The sequence below is a fragment of the Typopeltis vanoorti genome, chromosome 18 (genome assembly GCF_054136105.1).
Source record: "Typopeltis vanoorti isolate ZY-2024b chromosome 18, IOZ_Tvanoo_1.0, whole genome shotgun sequence".
NCBI lineage: Eukaryota > Metazoa > Arthropoda > Arachnida > Uropygi > Thelyphonidae > Typopeltis > Typopeltis vanoorti.
The window spans coordinates 88618656-88634582 of NC_143566.1; positions in this window are offsets into that span (position 1 = coordinate 88618656).

Genomic DNA, 15927 nt, shown 5'->3' on the forward strand with positions numbered 1-15927 from the left:
AAATCTCCATTGAAAATGAAATAACTTGGATATGAAGCACAAATTATTTGATATTAAAGTATGTAAAATACTATTCTTATTATTATTGTCATCATCTGACCTTCAACTATGGTAATATAGATTGGAAGGGGGAAAGGGCATGTAGCAAAATGGAAATCGAATTTATACAGTTATTAAAGGATAATTACCTGAAACAGCACATGATGAAAGGGACCACAGATTGTTCAGTCTGCTAATAGTCAGAAGATTATTAATATTATTAACATCTGACATCCATGGAGTCAGAGACACATTGTGGGAAGTACACACCATTGCACACAATGCTCATCCAATTGTCAACAGGGTCCTCCTCATTATTGCCATTATCTGATGTGACATGTTCACAACTTGTGCAGTCTGGACCATGAATTTCAGGTCCTTGTCTACCATCACTCCTAGATCTTTCATATCCTCCACTTTCTTTAAAGTTCCCACCAAGTGTATACTTTACATCCCATTGTTGCTTACCAAATCTCAAAACCTTACATTTTGCAGCATTGACCTGACAGTTACGCTTAGTTGCCCGTTCATGCAATCTATTAAAGTCTTCCTCTAAAGTCATAATATCTGCTTGACCCTGCATTGCTCTTGAGAATTTTGCATCATCTGTAAATAGTTAAACCCATCCCGATATCATTAACATACATAATGAACAACAATGTCCCACTAATGACCTTCCTGTTTTGGGATACTGCACCCTCATATACACTTTCTGAGAGCCAATCACTGATCCAACTTAGAAGTCTGTTATCCAATCCCATTTATTTAACAGTTTGTCGTGTGGCAGTCTATCAAAAGCTTTTACAAAATTCAAGTACACTACTGTATATGCATCTCCCCTGTCCAAGGTATTTATCACCTTGTTATAGTACATAAGTATGTTAGTAAAACATGATCTCCCTTTGACAAACCTATGCTGATGATCACAGAGAATGTTACTATTATTAACACATTTCTGAAATCCCACTTCTCACCAATCTCTCCACCTTCAACACAACTCCAGATATACAGATTGGCCTATAATTTGAAGCTACAGCCTTATCACTACCTTTAGGCAGAACAATTTTACCTTCCTTCTGCTCCCTTGGAACTAGTGCTGTTGCAAGACTCTTATTAAACAGGCATGATGATGCTACTGCCATTTCCCTGGAAAATTCCCTTAAGATGCATGATGATATGTCATCAAATCCTCACCTTATTGACATCAAGATTATTTATTTCCTCAAATACCTTGTGCTCACTCGCAATTAAGCCATTCTCTCCTATATCCTGTACACTTAAGTTCCTGATGATTCCACCCTGATCAGGATGAAACATCCTTATAGATGATGATGCGAAGCTGGGAAGGATTATTAGTAATAGTGCAGATGTGGTAGCCCTGCAAGAGGATTTGAATAAGCTAGATAGATGGGCAAATGAATGGGGGTGTCAGTTTAATGCAGCAAAATGTAAGGTCTTGAGGTTTGGGAAACATCGATGGGATGCTGCATACTCTATGGGGAGTTATACTGGAGGAAGTTTTGGGGAGACAAGAGATCTGGGGTTGATGATTGATAGAAACCTGACATATTGGGGGACATATTGCAAAGGTGGTGAAGGTGACACAGAGGATTGCTGCAATTATGAGAAGTACACTGACCTGCAGAGATAAGAGGGTTATCATTCTGTTGTATAAGTCTCTGATCAGACCACACTTGGATTATTGTTCTCAGATTTGGTCCCCAGGATTTGAAGGGAATAAATTAACCGTGGAAAGGATATAAAGACAGATGACAAAGATGGTTTCAGGACTGTACAAGGATAGTTATGAGAATCGGCTGAGGGAATGTGGACTGCAGAGTTTGGCGGATAGAAGAAGGAGAGGTGATATGATTGAGACTTTTAAACTGTTGAGAGGTGGTTACAGGGTTGACACTGGGGAGTTCTTTCACTTGGTTGAACAGCGGGAAGGAGTGATGACAAGAGGCCATCCCTGGAAGTTACGAAAGGAAACTGTGAGCAAGAGGGTGAGGAGTGGTTTCTTTGCATGGAGGGTGGTTGAGCCATGGAATGCATTGCCTGATAGAGTGGTGAGGGCAAGAACGGTCAATGAGTTTAAGGAGTGGTATGATAGACTTTGTGTTTCTTAGGAGGGGACCTCCCCTCGATGAGTCTTGACAGACTTTATGCTCTTAGGAAGGACCTCCCATGATGAGTCTTTTGACTCCATGGAGGCCTGAATATTAATAATAATAATAAATTGATCACTGAATACCTCAACAATGTCTTCTGCAGCAGTTACCATTCTACCATTTTCATCCCTTAACCTTCATCTTACCATGATCATTATTCCTTCTACTTGCCACATATCTAAAGAACTCTAGCATTTTTCTTTGCCTGATTTGCTAATTTCTGCTCATACTGTACTTTTGTTTTCCTTACTAATTGAATCACTCTCCTGGCTTGTTCTTTATACTCTTCATGTAACTGATTATTATCATTATTCATCTTGTACTGCCTCCAATGTACCTTCTTCTTCTTCCAGATTCCATGCTTTAGCTCCTTATGCATCCATTTTACACCTACCTTATTCAGCCTTTTTTTTTTGCCTTCAGAGCACATTCACTCATTGATGCTGTTACGTATTTGGTTGTCAGTTCCCATGGAGCATTGATTTCCTTACCACTCAACTCCTTGTTCCATGCTATAGCTCCAAGCTGCTCCTAAGCTTGTCATAATCACTATCTTTATAATTCCACATGTATACTTTCCTCAAAAAAGTCTGTGTATGGCTAGCCACAACCCAGGTGATCACTTCATGATCATCTCACTCTCTTTCTTGAGGAAAGTGTGAAACCGCACTCACAATTACATCTTCTGTTGAAATGATCAAATCTAAAACTCTTGAACCTCGCTTGTCATTCTGTATGTGCTGTCTGAGGTAGTTATCTCTCATGAACTCAAGAAATTTATTTTTCTTTTTCCCAAATGCTATCTCCTCATCTATTCTGTCTATACTGTAATTATGACAGTATATAATCTACACTGCCATAATTAAAATAGCCCATAATAATTACCATTCCTTTGTTCACCAATCCAAGTTGTTTATACATTTCTTCATCTCCACATTTCCAGGCATATAGCAACATCCAACTAAATATGTCTTCCTGTCAACCTCCATGTTACACCACACTGCCTCATAACCATTGCCATTATTTCCCTCTTTCATGTCTATCTTATGTGGACATAATTCCCCTGCTGTCATCAGCAGCACTTCCCCTCCCTGGTTGCCTTTCTATCCTCGCAAAAAATACTGTCTCAGCTTCCCCACCCACATCGCAATACACTCCATCTTCATACACACGTTCACTGCCACTTTCAACATTCACTCTCCCTATGCCATGTCTACCCGGGCTCTCCCCGTTTCTCTGTTTCTCTTGCATTCCTGTTCTCTCTTCATCTTGCTGTACTTCCATCCAGCAACACTTTTTCCAGTGCACTCACTCCAAAGTCATTCAAGTGCAACCTGTCATGCCTGTATAATTTCATTCTTCCCTCAAACACATGCCATGCATTCACAAACTGTACTCCCTTCTCCTCACACAGCTCCGCTAGCATACCATTCATGATTTTGGCTCTCTATCTCAGCTCATCATTGTCATACCTCAGCAACACACTGACAACCTTTCCCTCTACACTGTTATCTTTCACACTTCTCAATAGCCTCCTGATATTTGCCCTCACATGCTCCTTATATTTACTTAGATCATTTGCCTCCACAATTGCCACTAACTCTCTTGCTCATTTCTTCCTCATGTCCAGTGTTTGAATTATCCTACTCATTCTCCCTCCTGGATAGCAGACCTTATGGAACTCTGTCATTAACTAATTCTCTAACTATGGAATCTCCATATACTTCTATCCTGGAATCACTCGTTACCTCTTTTACTCTTTTTTCTTTCATTCTATTCTGGCACACTTTCATTGCTTTCCACTAAACGTCTAATATCACTCCACATATTCCTTATTTAATTTTTCATTTTCAATAACTTTCATCAAATCTTGCATTCCAATTGCACTCTCTGTCACTCCCATGATCTTCCTACCTTTTCTGCCACGATATTAGCAGCAGTAAACTAATGAATCACCCTGTCTTAATTCCTTCTCATTTGCAGTACCTTATTAAAATAAAAGGTGCTGCAAATTATTTTTAGTATCTCTGTTTCTCTTTTCACTATTATTATTATTATTATTCAGGCCTCCATGGAGTCAAAAGACTCATTGTGGGAGGTCCTTCCTAAGAACATAAAGTCTGTCAAGACTCATCGAGGGGAGGTTCCCCCTAAGAAACACAACTCCTTAAACTCATTGACCGTTCTCGCCCTCACCACTCTATCAGGCAATGCATTCCATGGCTCAACCACCCTCCATGCAAAGAAACCACTCCTCACCCTCTTGCTCACAGTTTCCTTTCGTAACTTCCAGGGATGGCCTCTTGTTCTAAATTTTAAAAATAATATATTATATTATTTTAAAAATCTCTTGTAATTTTATACTATTGGTTGCTTTATGCAAATCTTTTAGAACTGGAGTGTTATATTCTTTTGACTTTTCTTTAGTTATTTTATTGCAAATATATTTTTGCTTTTGTAGAAGTGGCATTTGCACTCTGCAGTGCTTGACCACACGACGAAAGGCATTCGAATCTAGTCGCCAACTAGAGGAACTTTTTCTAAGCCTTTTCTTGACCGGTTCCAGAGTTACTCGATCTCTGGCACAGGCTAGCGGGTTTTTCCTCCCGGAAACTCAGGTTTTTCATCCCGTAAACTCAAGAAAATCGGCTGTCGAACCCACACTAATTTCAGACATTAAAATATATTGTGTTAGGGACCACCAGATGGCGGCACTTAGTAGCTGCCTTCTTCACTGCGTGCTGATTAATTAGTGATAGCCTTGGGCCAGCTATCTCTGATTGGCTACCAGTGGAGATTGAACTGCCCACTCGGTCTCCAAAAGTTAGATAGTACTTAAAAACGGCCTCGCCTACTCCCTATACGGAAACAAAAAGGCATTAGCTGGGTTTTTTTTTTTGATGATTAGATATTCCAGTTCTGAAATCTTGTTCATCATTTTATATGCCTTGAATAAGATTTTTTACAGATTTTCAAGGTCGTTGTCAAGAGATTGATCCCTGTGTAGTTATTTGGATTTGTTTTTATCTTTAATTGACACTGTAATATTTTTTCCCCATATATCTGGATTTATCTGGTACTTGTTTATAATTATCATTCCCAACCTTCCATATTGAGTCCTATATGACTGCATGGTCTGTAGTAGAACTCTTTAACTCCTACACTGTTTGCTTTCTCACTGCCTTCTCAGTAAATCCATTCCATGCAAAAAAACTTACTTCTTATCCTCTCATGTAACTTCAGGATTAAAAAAAAAAAAAAGAAAGAAACTGTAAGCTGTATATTGCATAGATCTGAACTTCAGCTCTCTGTTCATTACCCCTTTGATGAAGGGGTAATGAACAGAGAACTGAAGTTCAGAGGACATAATGCAAAAGTGGATAAAATATGTCATAGGATCATTTAGATTAAACAATGATAAGCGGAGAGAAGGAAGTTATTATCCAGGACTCATGTCTTTTAAGTAGTGCAAGTCAAGGATTGTATTCTCATAAGCTCCGGTCTGTTTTTTTTAAACTTTCTAAGTTTTTATACGTTCATCTATGAAATAAGGGTGGATTTATAATATCTGCTATTTCTATTAATTTACTTTACCCAAATGAAACCTTTTGGACTCTTTTTAAATAATTATTATTCCTTTTTATAAGACTTTGATGTGACTACATCTGTGCCATTGTGCACAGATTTGGTAACCCGGGCTTCTTGGGAATGTAAAAATGGTAGAAAGGATTCACAGTTGAGTGACCAAAATGGTGAATTGTTTGTAGAATGCTCCCTATAAGGATGCAGTAAAGGTTTGTGGGTTACAGTGTTTTTTAACTAATAGGCAAAAAAAAGTGGATATGATAAAAACATATAAATTAAGAATGGGAATGGGGTCATCACTGGAAGACTTATAAGAGCGGTTGCAAGAGTGTAAGGATTAGATTTTTTTTTTTTTTTTTTTGCTGGGAAGAGTAGTAGTAGTGAATGGAATAGGTTTCCAGAGATGGTCATGAATGCTTTGTCAGTGAATGACTTTAAGGAGAGAGAGAGAGAGAGAGATGATGATCATTGTTAGTAATGGTTATTGTAGACTTCTCACAAAGAATTGTTGCACTCCATGAAGATGCCTACATAATAATAAGTTAATTGCTTAAGGGTTAAAGCTAGATACTTGGGAAGAGGCCTCCACATAACCTTTAAGAAATGTAGAGAACCAACTAGGACTTCTGATCCAATGTCTAAACCTCACCTTCATGTGGGTATTAGTGGGTATCCACTGGATACCCACTAAATGAGTAAATGAAAATGTACTGGTGGTTTGGGATTAGCTGACCAAATTGTATTTTGTATAATCTTAAACCTGAAACAAACATGATGGAACATCATGAAATTTCATGCTAGCTGTTCCTTGACAACAATAACAACAAGGCCTCTGCAGTTGTTGTTAGGGGGACCAGGGTGAAACAGTGAGACACTAGAACAAACTCATAGAACTAAAGACGGGCACCATCAGCATAAGTATCAGTGGAAAAGAAATTAAACTGGCAGGAGAACTAGAGAAGTACTACATGTACATAATTGGTGCCGTTGAGACAGAGAAGATTGAAACAGGTGAGATTTCTCGAGGATTATCTCGGTTATTAGTGCTGTACAACTGTTTGGATCAGAAGAGTGAAAATGGTAATCTAACCATGGAAAAGAGACATAAAAATTCCAAAGGTCATCCCAGTTGGCACTGTTGTAGTGCCATTGGGTACTACAATAGGGGAAGAGGGTATGAGACTGAGAAGAGGACAATCTGTAGAAACAGAGACATGGATAAGATTATAGTCAGAGATCTCAAGAGGAGAGCAGACATCTACAGTATATTTGGAGGGAGACCTGCTTAAGAAAGGGTACAGCATGTTAGAAGAATGATGAGGATTGTCTGGTATTCTGGTAGGTTAACTATTTCTGATAGATCACAACTGATGGTAATGATTCAGCTTTCCTTCTGGCTTCATCCCTGCAGTTAGTGAAAGGGAGCCAGTTTATATTATTATTATTATTATTATTCAGGCCTCCATGGAGTCAAAAGACTCATCATGGGAGGTCCCCCCACCTAAGAAACACAAAGTCTATCATACTACTCCTTGAACTCATTGACCTTTCTCGCTCTCACCACTCCATCAGGCAATTCATTCCATTGTTCAACCACCCTCCATGCAAAGAAACCACTCCTCACTCACAGTTTCCTTTCGTAACTTCCAGGAATGGCCGCTTGTCATCACTCCTTCCTGCTGATCAACCAAGCAAAAGAACTCCCCATTGTCAACCCTGTAACCACCTCTCAACAGTTTAAAAGTCTCAATCATATCACCTCTCCTTCTTCTATCCACCAAACTCTGCAGTCCACATTCCCTCAGCCGATCCTCATAACTATCATTTTACAGTCCTGAAACCATCTTTGTTATCTGCCTTTGTACCCTTTCCACAGTTAATTTATCCCCTTCAAATCCTGGGGACCAAATCTGAGAACAATAGTCCAAGTGTGGTCTGATCAAGGTCTTATACAACGGAATGATAACTGTTTTATCTCTGCAGGTCAGTGTCCTTCTCATTATTGCAGCAATCCTCTGTGCTACCTTCACCACCTTTGCAATATGTCCCCCAATATGTCAGGTTTCTATCAATCATCAACCCCAGATCTCTTGTCTCCCCAAAACTTCCTCCAGTATAACTCCCCATAGAGTATGCAGCATCCCATCGATGTTTCCCAAACCTCAAGACCTTACATTTTGCTGCATTAAACTGACACCCCCATTCATTTGCCCATCTATCTAGCTTATTCAAATCCTCTTGCAGGGCTGCCGCATCTGCACTATTACTAATAATCCTTCCCAGCTTTGCATCATCTGCAAACAACTGAACATCCCCCTGCAATCCACTGACAATGTCATTGATATAAAGGTTAAACAATATAGGTCTCAGCACCGAGCCCTGTGGGACCCCACTTGTAACCCTCTGCTTCCTTGAAACTGCCCCACCATACACAACTCTCTGATACCTATCGGACAGCCAATCCTGAATCTAGTTGACCAATCTGACATCCAGACCCATGTGCTGCAACTTAAATATCAGCTTATCATGTGGCACCCTCTCAAATGCCTTCGCTAAGTCTAAGAAAATGGCAGTATATGCCTTTCCCTCATCTAATGCTCTTGTAACTTTATCATAAAAGGCTAGCATATTGCTAAAACAAGAGCGCCCCTTCACAAATCCATGTTGACTCTCACAGATAACAAATACCCTCATCTGCCCAATGCTGTATACGGTCCTTCACTACTTTCTCCAAGATCTTACTAACTACTGATGACACACAAACTGGTCTATAATTAGACACTTCCAGTCTGCTACCGCCCTTATGCAATGGCACAATCTTACCTTCCTTCCATTCCATGGGCACCTTTCCAGTAGCCAGACTTTCATTGAAAAGCCAGGTCAAAGGCACTGTCAGTTCCCTTGCACATTCTCTCAAAACTCGTGGTGAAATACCATCCAGTCTCACAGCTTTACTGATATCCAGAGTACTCAGTATTTGAAACACACTCTCCTCCTATATCTTTATACCTTGAACCTGCCCTATCCCTCTAGCATTAAAACTGACTCCTCGAGGATGAAATACTCCAATAAAGTGGTCATTGAACAATTCTACTATGTCCTTTGCATCAGTCGCTCTATTCCCATTTTTATCCCACAATATCATTCTTCCACAGTCATTTCTCCTCCTACTTGCCACATATCTAAAAAATTCTCTAGGATTTTCTTTGGATCTTCGGGCTAATCTCCTCTCATATTCCAGTTTCGTCTTCCTTACCATACTAGTCACTCTTCTGGCCTGTGTCTTATACTCTTCATGCATCTTCTCTTCTTTTGTCTCCTTATATCTCTTCCACAGCCTCTTTTTTGCATGCAATTCCTGTTTAATATTGTTTGTCATCCACTTTACTCCAAATTGTGTCCGCTTGTTCACTCGTGGTATACAACTTACCATTGCTGCTAACAAATATTCTTTCATAATTTCCCACGCACTAATGATATCCCGGCCTTCCAATTCCTCCCTCCATGAAACTTCCCCAAGTTGACGTCTTAGACTATTATAATCACCTGTCTTATAATTTCACATATGTTCCCATCTCTTTGAGACTCCTGCATGTCTATTCATTTTCCAAGTCAAAACTATATGGTCACTCTCTCCAACTGGTGGGAGAGATGTCATCTCAGTTATTATCAACTCTTCTGATGCTATAATCAAATCCAAAACTCTTGAACCTCTTGTTCCCTCTATTACATGTTGCCTAAGACATTTGTCCCTCAAGAACTCTAGAAATTCCATTCCCTTATTGCTACATGCATCTTTCTCCCCCAGTTTATACTACTGTAGTTAAAATCTCCCATAACAATCATTCTTCTTGCACTTGCCAAACTCAACTATCTAAACATTTCCTGGTCCCCACCCTCTGTACTCCTGGGTCTGTAGCAACACCTACTAAATATCCTGTCTTGCCCACCTCTATCTCACACCATATGCTTTCAAAATCATTAGTGTCACTGCCTTCCAAAGTCTTCACTCTTACAGGACATAGGTCGTCACTTATCATAAGCAGTACTCCACCACCACGCTTTCCCTTCCTATCCTGCTGAAAAATGCTGTACCCAGCGATTTCTATTCCTTTTATTATAGCCTCTTCTGTCAACCACGTCTCGGTGATCCCAATAATTTTTGGCCAGGCTGATGCTATCTGCGCCACCAATTCCTCTCCCTTATTCCGGATACGCCTGGCATTAGTATATAGCATATAAATGCCATTGTTTCTATACCCAGCATTATCCCCTCTGGACTCAACTGAGCTCAGTGTTACCTGATGTTGTCCCCTTCTCCCAAGTACCCATTCCCACAAGAGGCCACTCCTGCTACCATCCTCCCTGAGACACACTGACTTTTTTTCAGAACAGCAATCTCTCCAGATGCCTACGTCCTTCCTCATTCAAATGTAAGTGGTCTCTTGCATACAATTCCTCTCTGTCCTCAAACGCACTCCAAGCATCCACATATTCCAGTCCTCTCTTATCACATATTCTAGCTATTATGTCATTCAATATTACTGCTCTTCTGCTCAGTTCGTCATTATCATACCTAGGCAACACACACACACTATCTTTCCTCTCTGTGTCTTCTTTCGTACCACCTCAAGCAAGAATCTCATATCTCTTGCTGCCCTTTTTACACCACCACTCAAGTCATTTGTTCCCAACCTCACAACCATCTCATCCACCCTTTCACCTCTCTTAACTGCCAAAGCCACCCTTTCTATCGTTCCTCCTGGAAAACACTCCTCACACATCCTATCTTGAACACCACGGATCATTGAGTCCCCATACATTATAGCTCTTACCATTCCCTCTCTCCTATTGTTTCCATTTTCTCCTCTCTCTCATTCCCTCTCTCCTACTGTTTTCATTTTCTCCTCTTCTAGCACTCCCATACCTCTCTCTCATTCCATTCTCTCCTCTTCTAGCACTGCCATACCTCTCTCATTCCGTCTCTCCTACCGTTTCCATTCTCTCCTCCTCTAGCACTCCCATACCTCTCTCTCATTCAGTCTCTCCTACTGTTTCCATTCTCTCTTCTTCTAGCATTCCCATACCCCTCTCTCATTCCCTCTCTCCTACTGTTTCCATTTTCTCCTCTTCTAGCACTCCCATACCTCTCTCTCATTCCATTCTCTCCTCTTTTAGCACTGCCATACCTCTCTCTCATTCCGTCTCTCCTACTGTTTCCATTCTCTCCTCCTCTAGCACTCCCCTGCCTCTCTCTCATTCTGTCTCTCCTACTGTTTCCGTTCTCTCCTCTTCTAGCATTCCCATACCTCTCTCTCATTCTGTCTCTCCTACTGTTTCCATTCTCTCCTCTTCTAGCACTTCCATACCTCTCTCTCCTGTTTCCATTAATTATGTTAAATCTCCTAGAAAGATATTCTTACAATTTGGTGGTTAGATTGTATGAAATCAACTTTTAGTGATAAGTAGTAAAAAGAGGCAGCATTGTTTTCAGAATTACGGGAGTGGTAAAGGCAGCAAAGTGAAAGCTATATGGGGTAAGGAAATCTTAAGCCAGAGCAGTTCAAAAAATTGGGATTTCAGGTTGTGTAGCCTTTGGCAAGGGATATCTGATTTTACAAAATTGCATACTCTTCTCTTTTTTTGTGGAATGCGTCATGTAGGATGTAGTTGAAGTGGGCTGTTGTGGAGGATGCTAATTAGGTGTTGATGTCTGTAGGTGATAGTATATTAATGATATATATCGATAGTATATATCATTAATGTTTGTATTATTATTATTATTTTCTGAACCTTCAAGCAGTCACAAGACATCATGGGAGACCAATCTTAGATAACACAAAGTCTATGATATCACTCCTTAAACTAATTTATCATCATCTGATCGGTAACAGCCTAACGGTCTCTGATCAGACAACACTTAGACTATTGTTCTCAGATTTGGTCCCCAGGATTTGAAGGGGATAAATTAACTGTGGAAAGTTAATTTATCATCTTTGTCATCTGTACAAAGACAGATGACAAAGATGGTTTCAGGACTACAAATTTGGTTATGAGGATCGGCTGGGGGAATGTGGACTGCAGAGTTTGGTGGATAGAAGAAGGAGAGGTGATATGATTGAGACTTTTAAACTGTTGAGAGGTGGTTACAAGGTTGACACTGGGGAGTTCTTTCGCTTGGTTGAACAGCAGGAAGGAGTGATGACAAGAGGCCATTCCTGGAAGTTACGAAAGGAAACTGTGAGTGAGGAGTGGTTTCTTTGCATGGAGGGTGGTTGAACCGTGGAATGCATTGCCTGATGGAGTGGTGAGAGCGAGAACGGTCAATGAGTTTAAGGAGTGGTATGATAGACTTTGTGTTTCTTAGGGGGGAGGCCTCCCCTCGATGAGTCGTGACAGACTTTATGTTCTTAGGAAGGACCTCCCACGATGAGTCTTTTGACTCCATGGAGGCCTGAATAATAATAATAATAAAATAATAATAATCCTCTCTGGCAATGAATTCCATGGTCCAGTCATCCTCTATGCAAAATACCTTAACTTCTCACTGTCCTACTCACCACATCTTTCACACCATACCAGGAATGGCCTTTTGACCTTGTTCTACTCTATGAAAAATCTCCACTGTGTCAATCCTGCAAATATCTCTCAACAGTTTAAATGTCTCAATCATGTCACCTCTTTATCTTCTATCTACCAAACTTGAGTTTGCATTGTGTTAGTTTATCCTCATAACTAATATTGTAAAATCCTAATATCATTTTTGTTACCCACCTCTGTACCCTCTCCAAGGTTAATTTATCCTCTTGAAATCCCAGTGACTAAATCTGAGCACAGTAATCGGGATGTGGCCTGAACATGGAATTATCATTCTTTTGAAGGCTGAAGAAGCTGTGAATGGTGATATGTTTATGCCAAGATATGAAAGTGAATATGAATAGATGTGAAAATCAGCTTAATACGAAAACTGATCCTGAGTGGAAATCAAACTTATCAGAAGTAAGAGGCAGTGAAATAAGGATCTCCCTTCTGGTAATAATAGAGGACTGTGTTTTCATAACATTGAAATTTGCTAGATTATCTGCACTGCACTTGAGAATAATGTGAGGATGAGTGTTCAGGACAAGTGTGGGTAGAATTTGAAATTAGAGAGAGAGAGGATTATTAATGTGTAGATGGAAAAGCATTGATAAAAGTACAGAACACCAGGTACCCCAGCATTAACAAAGAAATATGATGAGACAAAGCCATTCATCTTACACACTGAATGACTAAAGAGAAAAGTGACTCCAATGGCAGGAGAGAGACCATAATATAGTAGTTTGGGAAAATGTCTTTGATGCCAGACATGATCAAATATTTTGGAAATATCAAAAGTGATGACAAGTTTCTCCAAATCTTTTCATGGCCTGTTTCTAATGGGTAGGAGTAGCGATAAGATTAACAAGGAATCAATATTGATTGGTCTCTACGTAATGAAAAACGAGCTTTAATTTAGGCCAGCTTCTTCACTACCTGAAAACCTATGACTGTGTCCATTACTTTCAAGAGTGCAATGAGATGATACTTTTATCTCTAGCTGGATAAAATCTTGCTTTCATGCTGTTAACTAGATGCCAAATGGTTGTGACAGCTTATATAGGCAATGCAAGATGAGTACTGATTTTAGAACATAACTGGAAGGCTATCATCTGAACTAGGAGACCTATTAGTATCAAGGCTATTGAGTATTTTTCTGGTGACCTTCTAGTGAAAGATCAGATGAGGCATGCGGAGGATAGTTCATGAAATAGCAGGAGGAGATTTGCATTTGTCATCTAAACAAAATGAGGAAAGTGCCTAGAGGTCTTCCTTTAGGAGATCTTATCTGTAGAGCAGGAGCTAGTAGCAGGGGGGGGGGAGTGAAGAACTTTTAGAATCATGCTACCATCAGGATGAGAGAGAGAGGTAGAAACATGGTAGGGCAGAAGTCTAACAGCCTTGGCATCGGAGCAGGAGGCAAGCTTAGTGCATTTCACCCTTATGAGGTCTGTTTTGAATTTGTTGATGTTTTTTTTTTTTCAGTTGTTACAGACTGTATAAGCTGAGTAAGAAGCTGAGTTTTTAATTTGAGCCATTGAATATGATGAAGTTTTGTATGGATTGCTTTGTTACATTTGTTAAAGAACCAAGGCTTGGATAGGGGTTTTGAGTGGAGTGGAGACCTCATTCCAGAAGAATGATTTTGGTTATTTGATAGATGCAAGTGCTTGGATCTGGAGAGCAAAAACAATAATCAAACCATGAAAAAGAAGCATAGAAATCTCAAAGGTTATTCCAGTTGGCAGCATTGCAGTGTCATGGGATATGAGGCCAAGATTGGCTGGGAGAGGGATGATCTGTAGAAAAGAAACACAAACAAGGTAATGGTCAGAGTTGCCAAGAGAAAAGCTAATAGAGGAAGGGATTGCTGGTGTAGAAAAGGTCCAGCTTATTGCAAAAATGATGCAGATTATCTGATTATGTTGGTTAATGATTTCTGTTAGATCATTACTGATAGCAAACAATTTTGCTTCCTTTTCAGCTTGATGTCTTAAGTTAGAGAACAGGATCCAGTGTGAATAACAGACATTGAAATCTCCAAAGAATATCATCTCACTCCTGAGTAATTGTATAATGTGATCAACTTTCATAGATGAATCAAAAAGATTGGTATAGTCATCAGAATTAGGAGAATGGTAAAGTTAGTAAATGACTTGAGGAAATCTTTAGCCACAGGAGTCAAGAAGAAGAATCATATAAAGGATAAAAATCATATAAATAATAAAAGCACATGTTCCAGCCTTCTTACAGAAGGCAGCATGCATGATGTAATGAGGAAAGTTACAGTGAGCTGTAATTGTGAAGGATGTCATTTGAGGTTCAGGTTAGGTTAAGCTGGGCTGGATTGGGTTTGGATGCTTCTAGGTAGTGATGGTACACATCATTCAGTGAGATCCCCCCCCCCCCCGTCAGGTTGTTATAAATTGATGTGGAAATATATTTTTTATATGGAATTTTATTCTTTGATTTTTTTTTGTTGGTTTAGTGGCAGAATTTATTTTCATTGTAGTGGTACCATAATTTGTTATGCCAACTTTCGTGATCATCTAATACTGGGAAATTCTGTAGAGCAGGAGCATAGCGAGGGTGAAGGACTTGTAGACACATCTTCCATACAGATAGTGTGTGACCTCAACAGTGTCCCTGCAAATTGCAGTGCTTAGACTCCTCCAGGCACAATCTGGCACACTAAATTGAAGCAGGTTATTTACTATCTGATCAGAAGCCTCCTCTCAAAATGTTACCAACAGGTTTAGACCTGTATACTTTCTGGTAACTTGCCTTAACACATGCAATAGTCTTGCTGAGCATACTCTTCATACCATAATTAATTAACTAAGAGTACAGCAGTAAAACAGCAAGACCATTGCATGTGTTAAGAAAGGGTAGGGACAGAAACAGGAGACTATACACTGGAGGTCAAACATGCCAATTGCCACTTCACACTTCCAGTAAGCAGGACAGTTGTATTTCCCTGGGCAATAAAAATCATCTACCTTGAGATCTAGTTAGGCTTTCCTCTGGCTAGGGAAGATATGCTTATAAGGTGACAATACTTGGCTTGCCTGAACTCCATTGGATGTATGAAATCATGATAAGTATGAAAGCTGTGTCTTCATATTACCCTGAGTGAAAATTTGGCTGAACTGTTACTAAGGAAATTTAAAATATGCTGTAATAATTTTTGCAAATTATTTTTTATTCTGTGTATATTTCTTTATGCATTTAAGTTAGTCAGTAAAATAATGCATCACTGATGATTTTAATTCAGAATTGGAAAATTTTTTAACCGGGTGAATGAGACCATGATAGTTATTGTGTAGCTTTCTTAGAAATAATTAATTGTTTAAAGCTCTACAACTTCATGAGCCAGACACAACAATGAAAGGAAGTAAATGAAATCATGTTGGAGGCTTAATGGATTGTATACAGCACTTAGAAAGTATTAAAACAGAATTTAATTCTTCCTATATTTCGTCTCAGTCAATGAGGCATCTTCAGGGATTACAAAAAACTAATGTAATATAAATGCAAATAACAAACAATACTA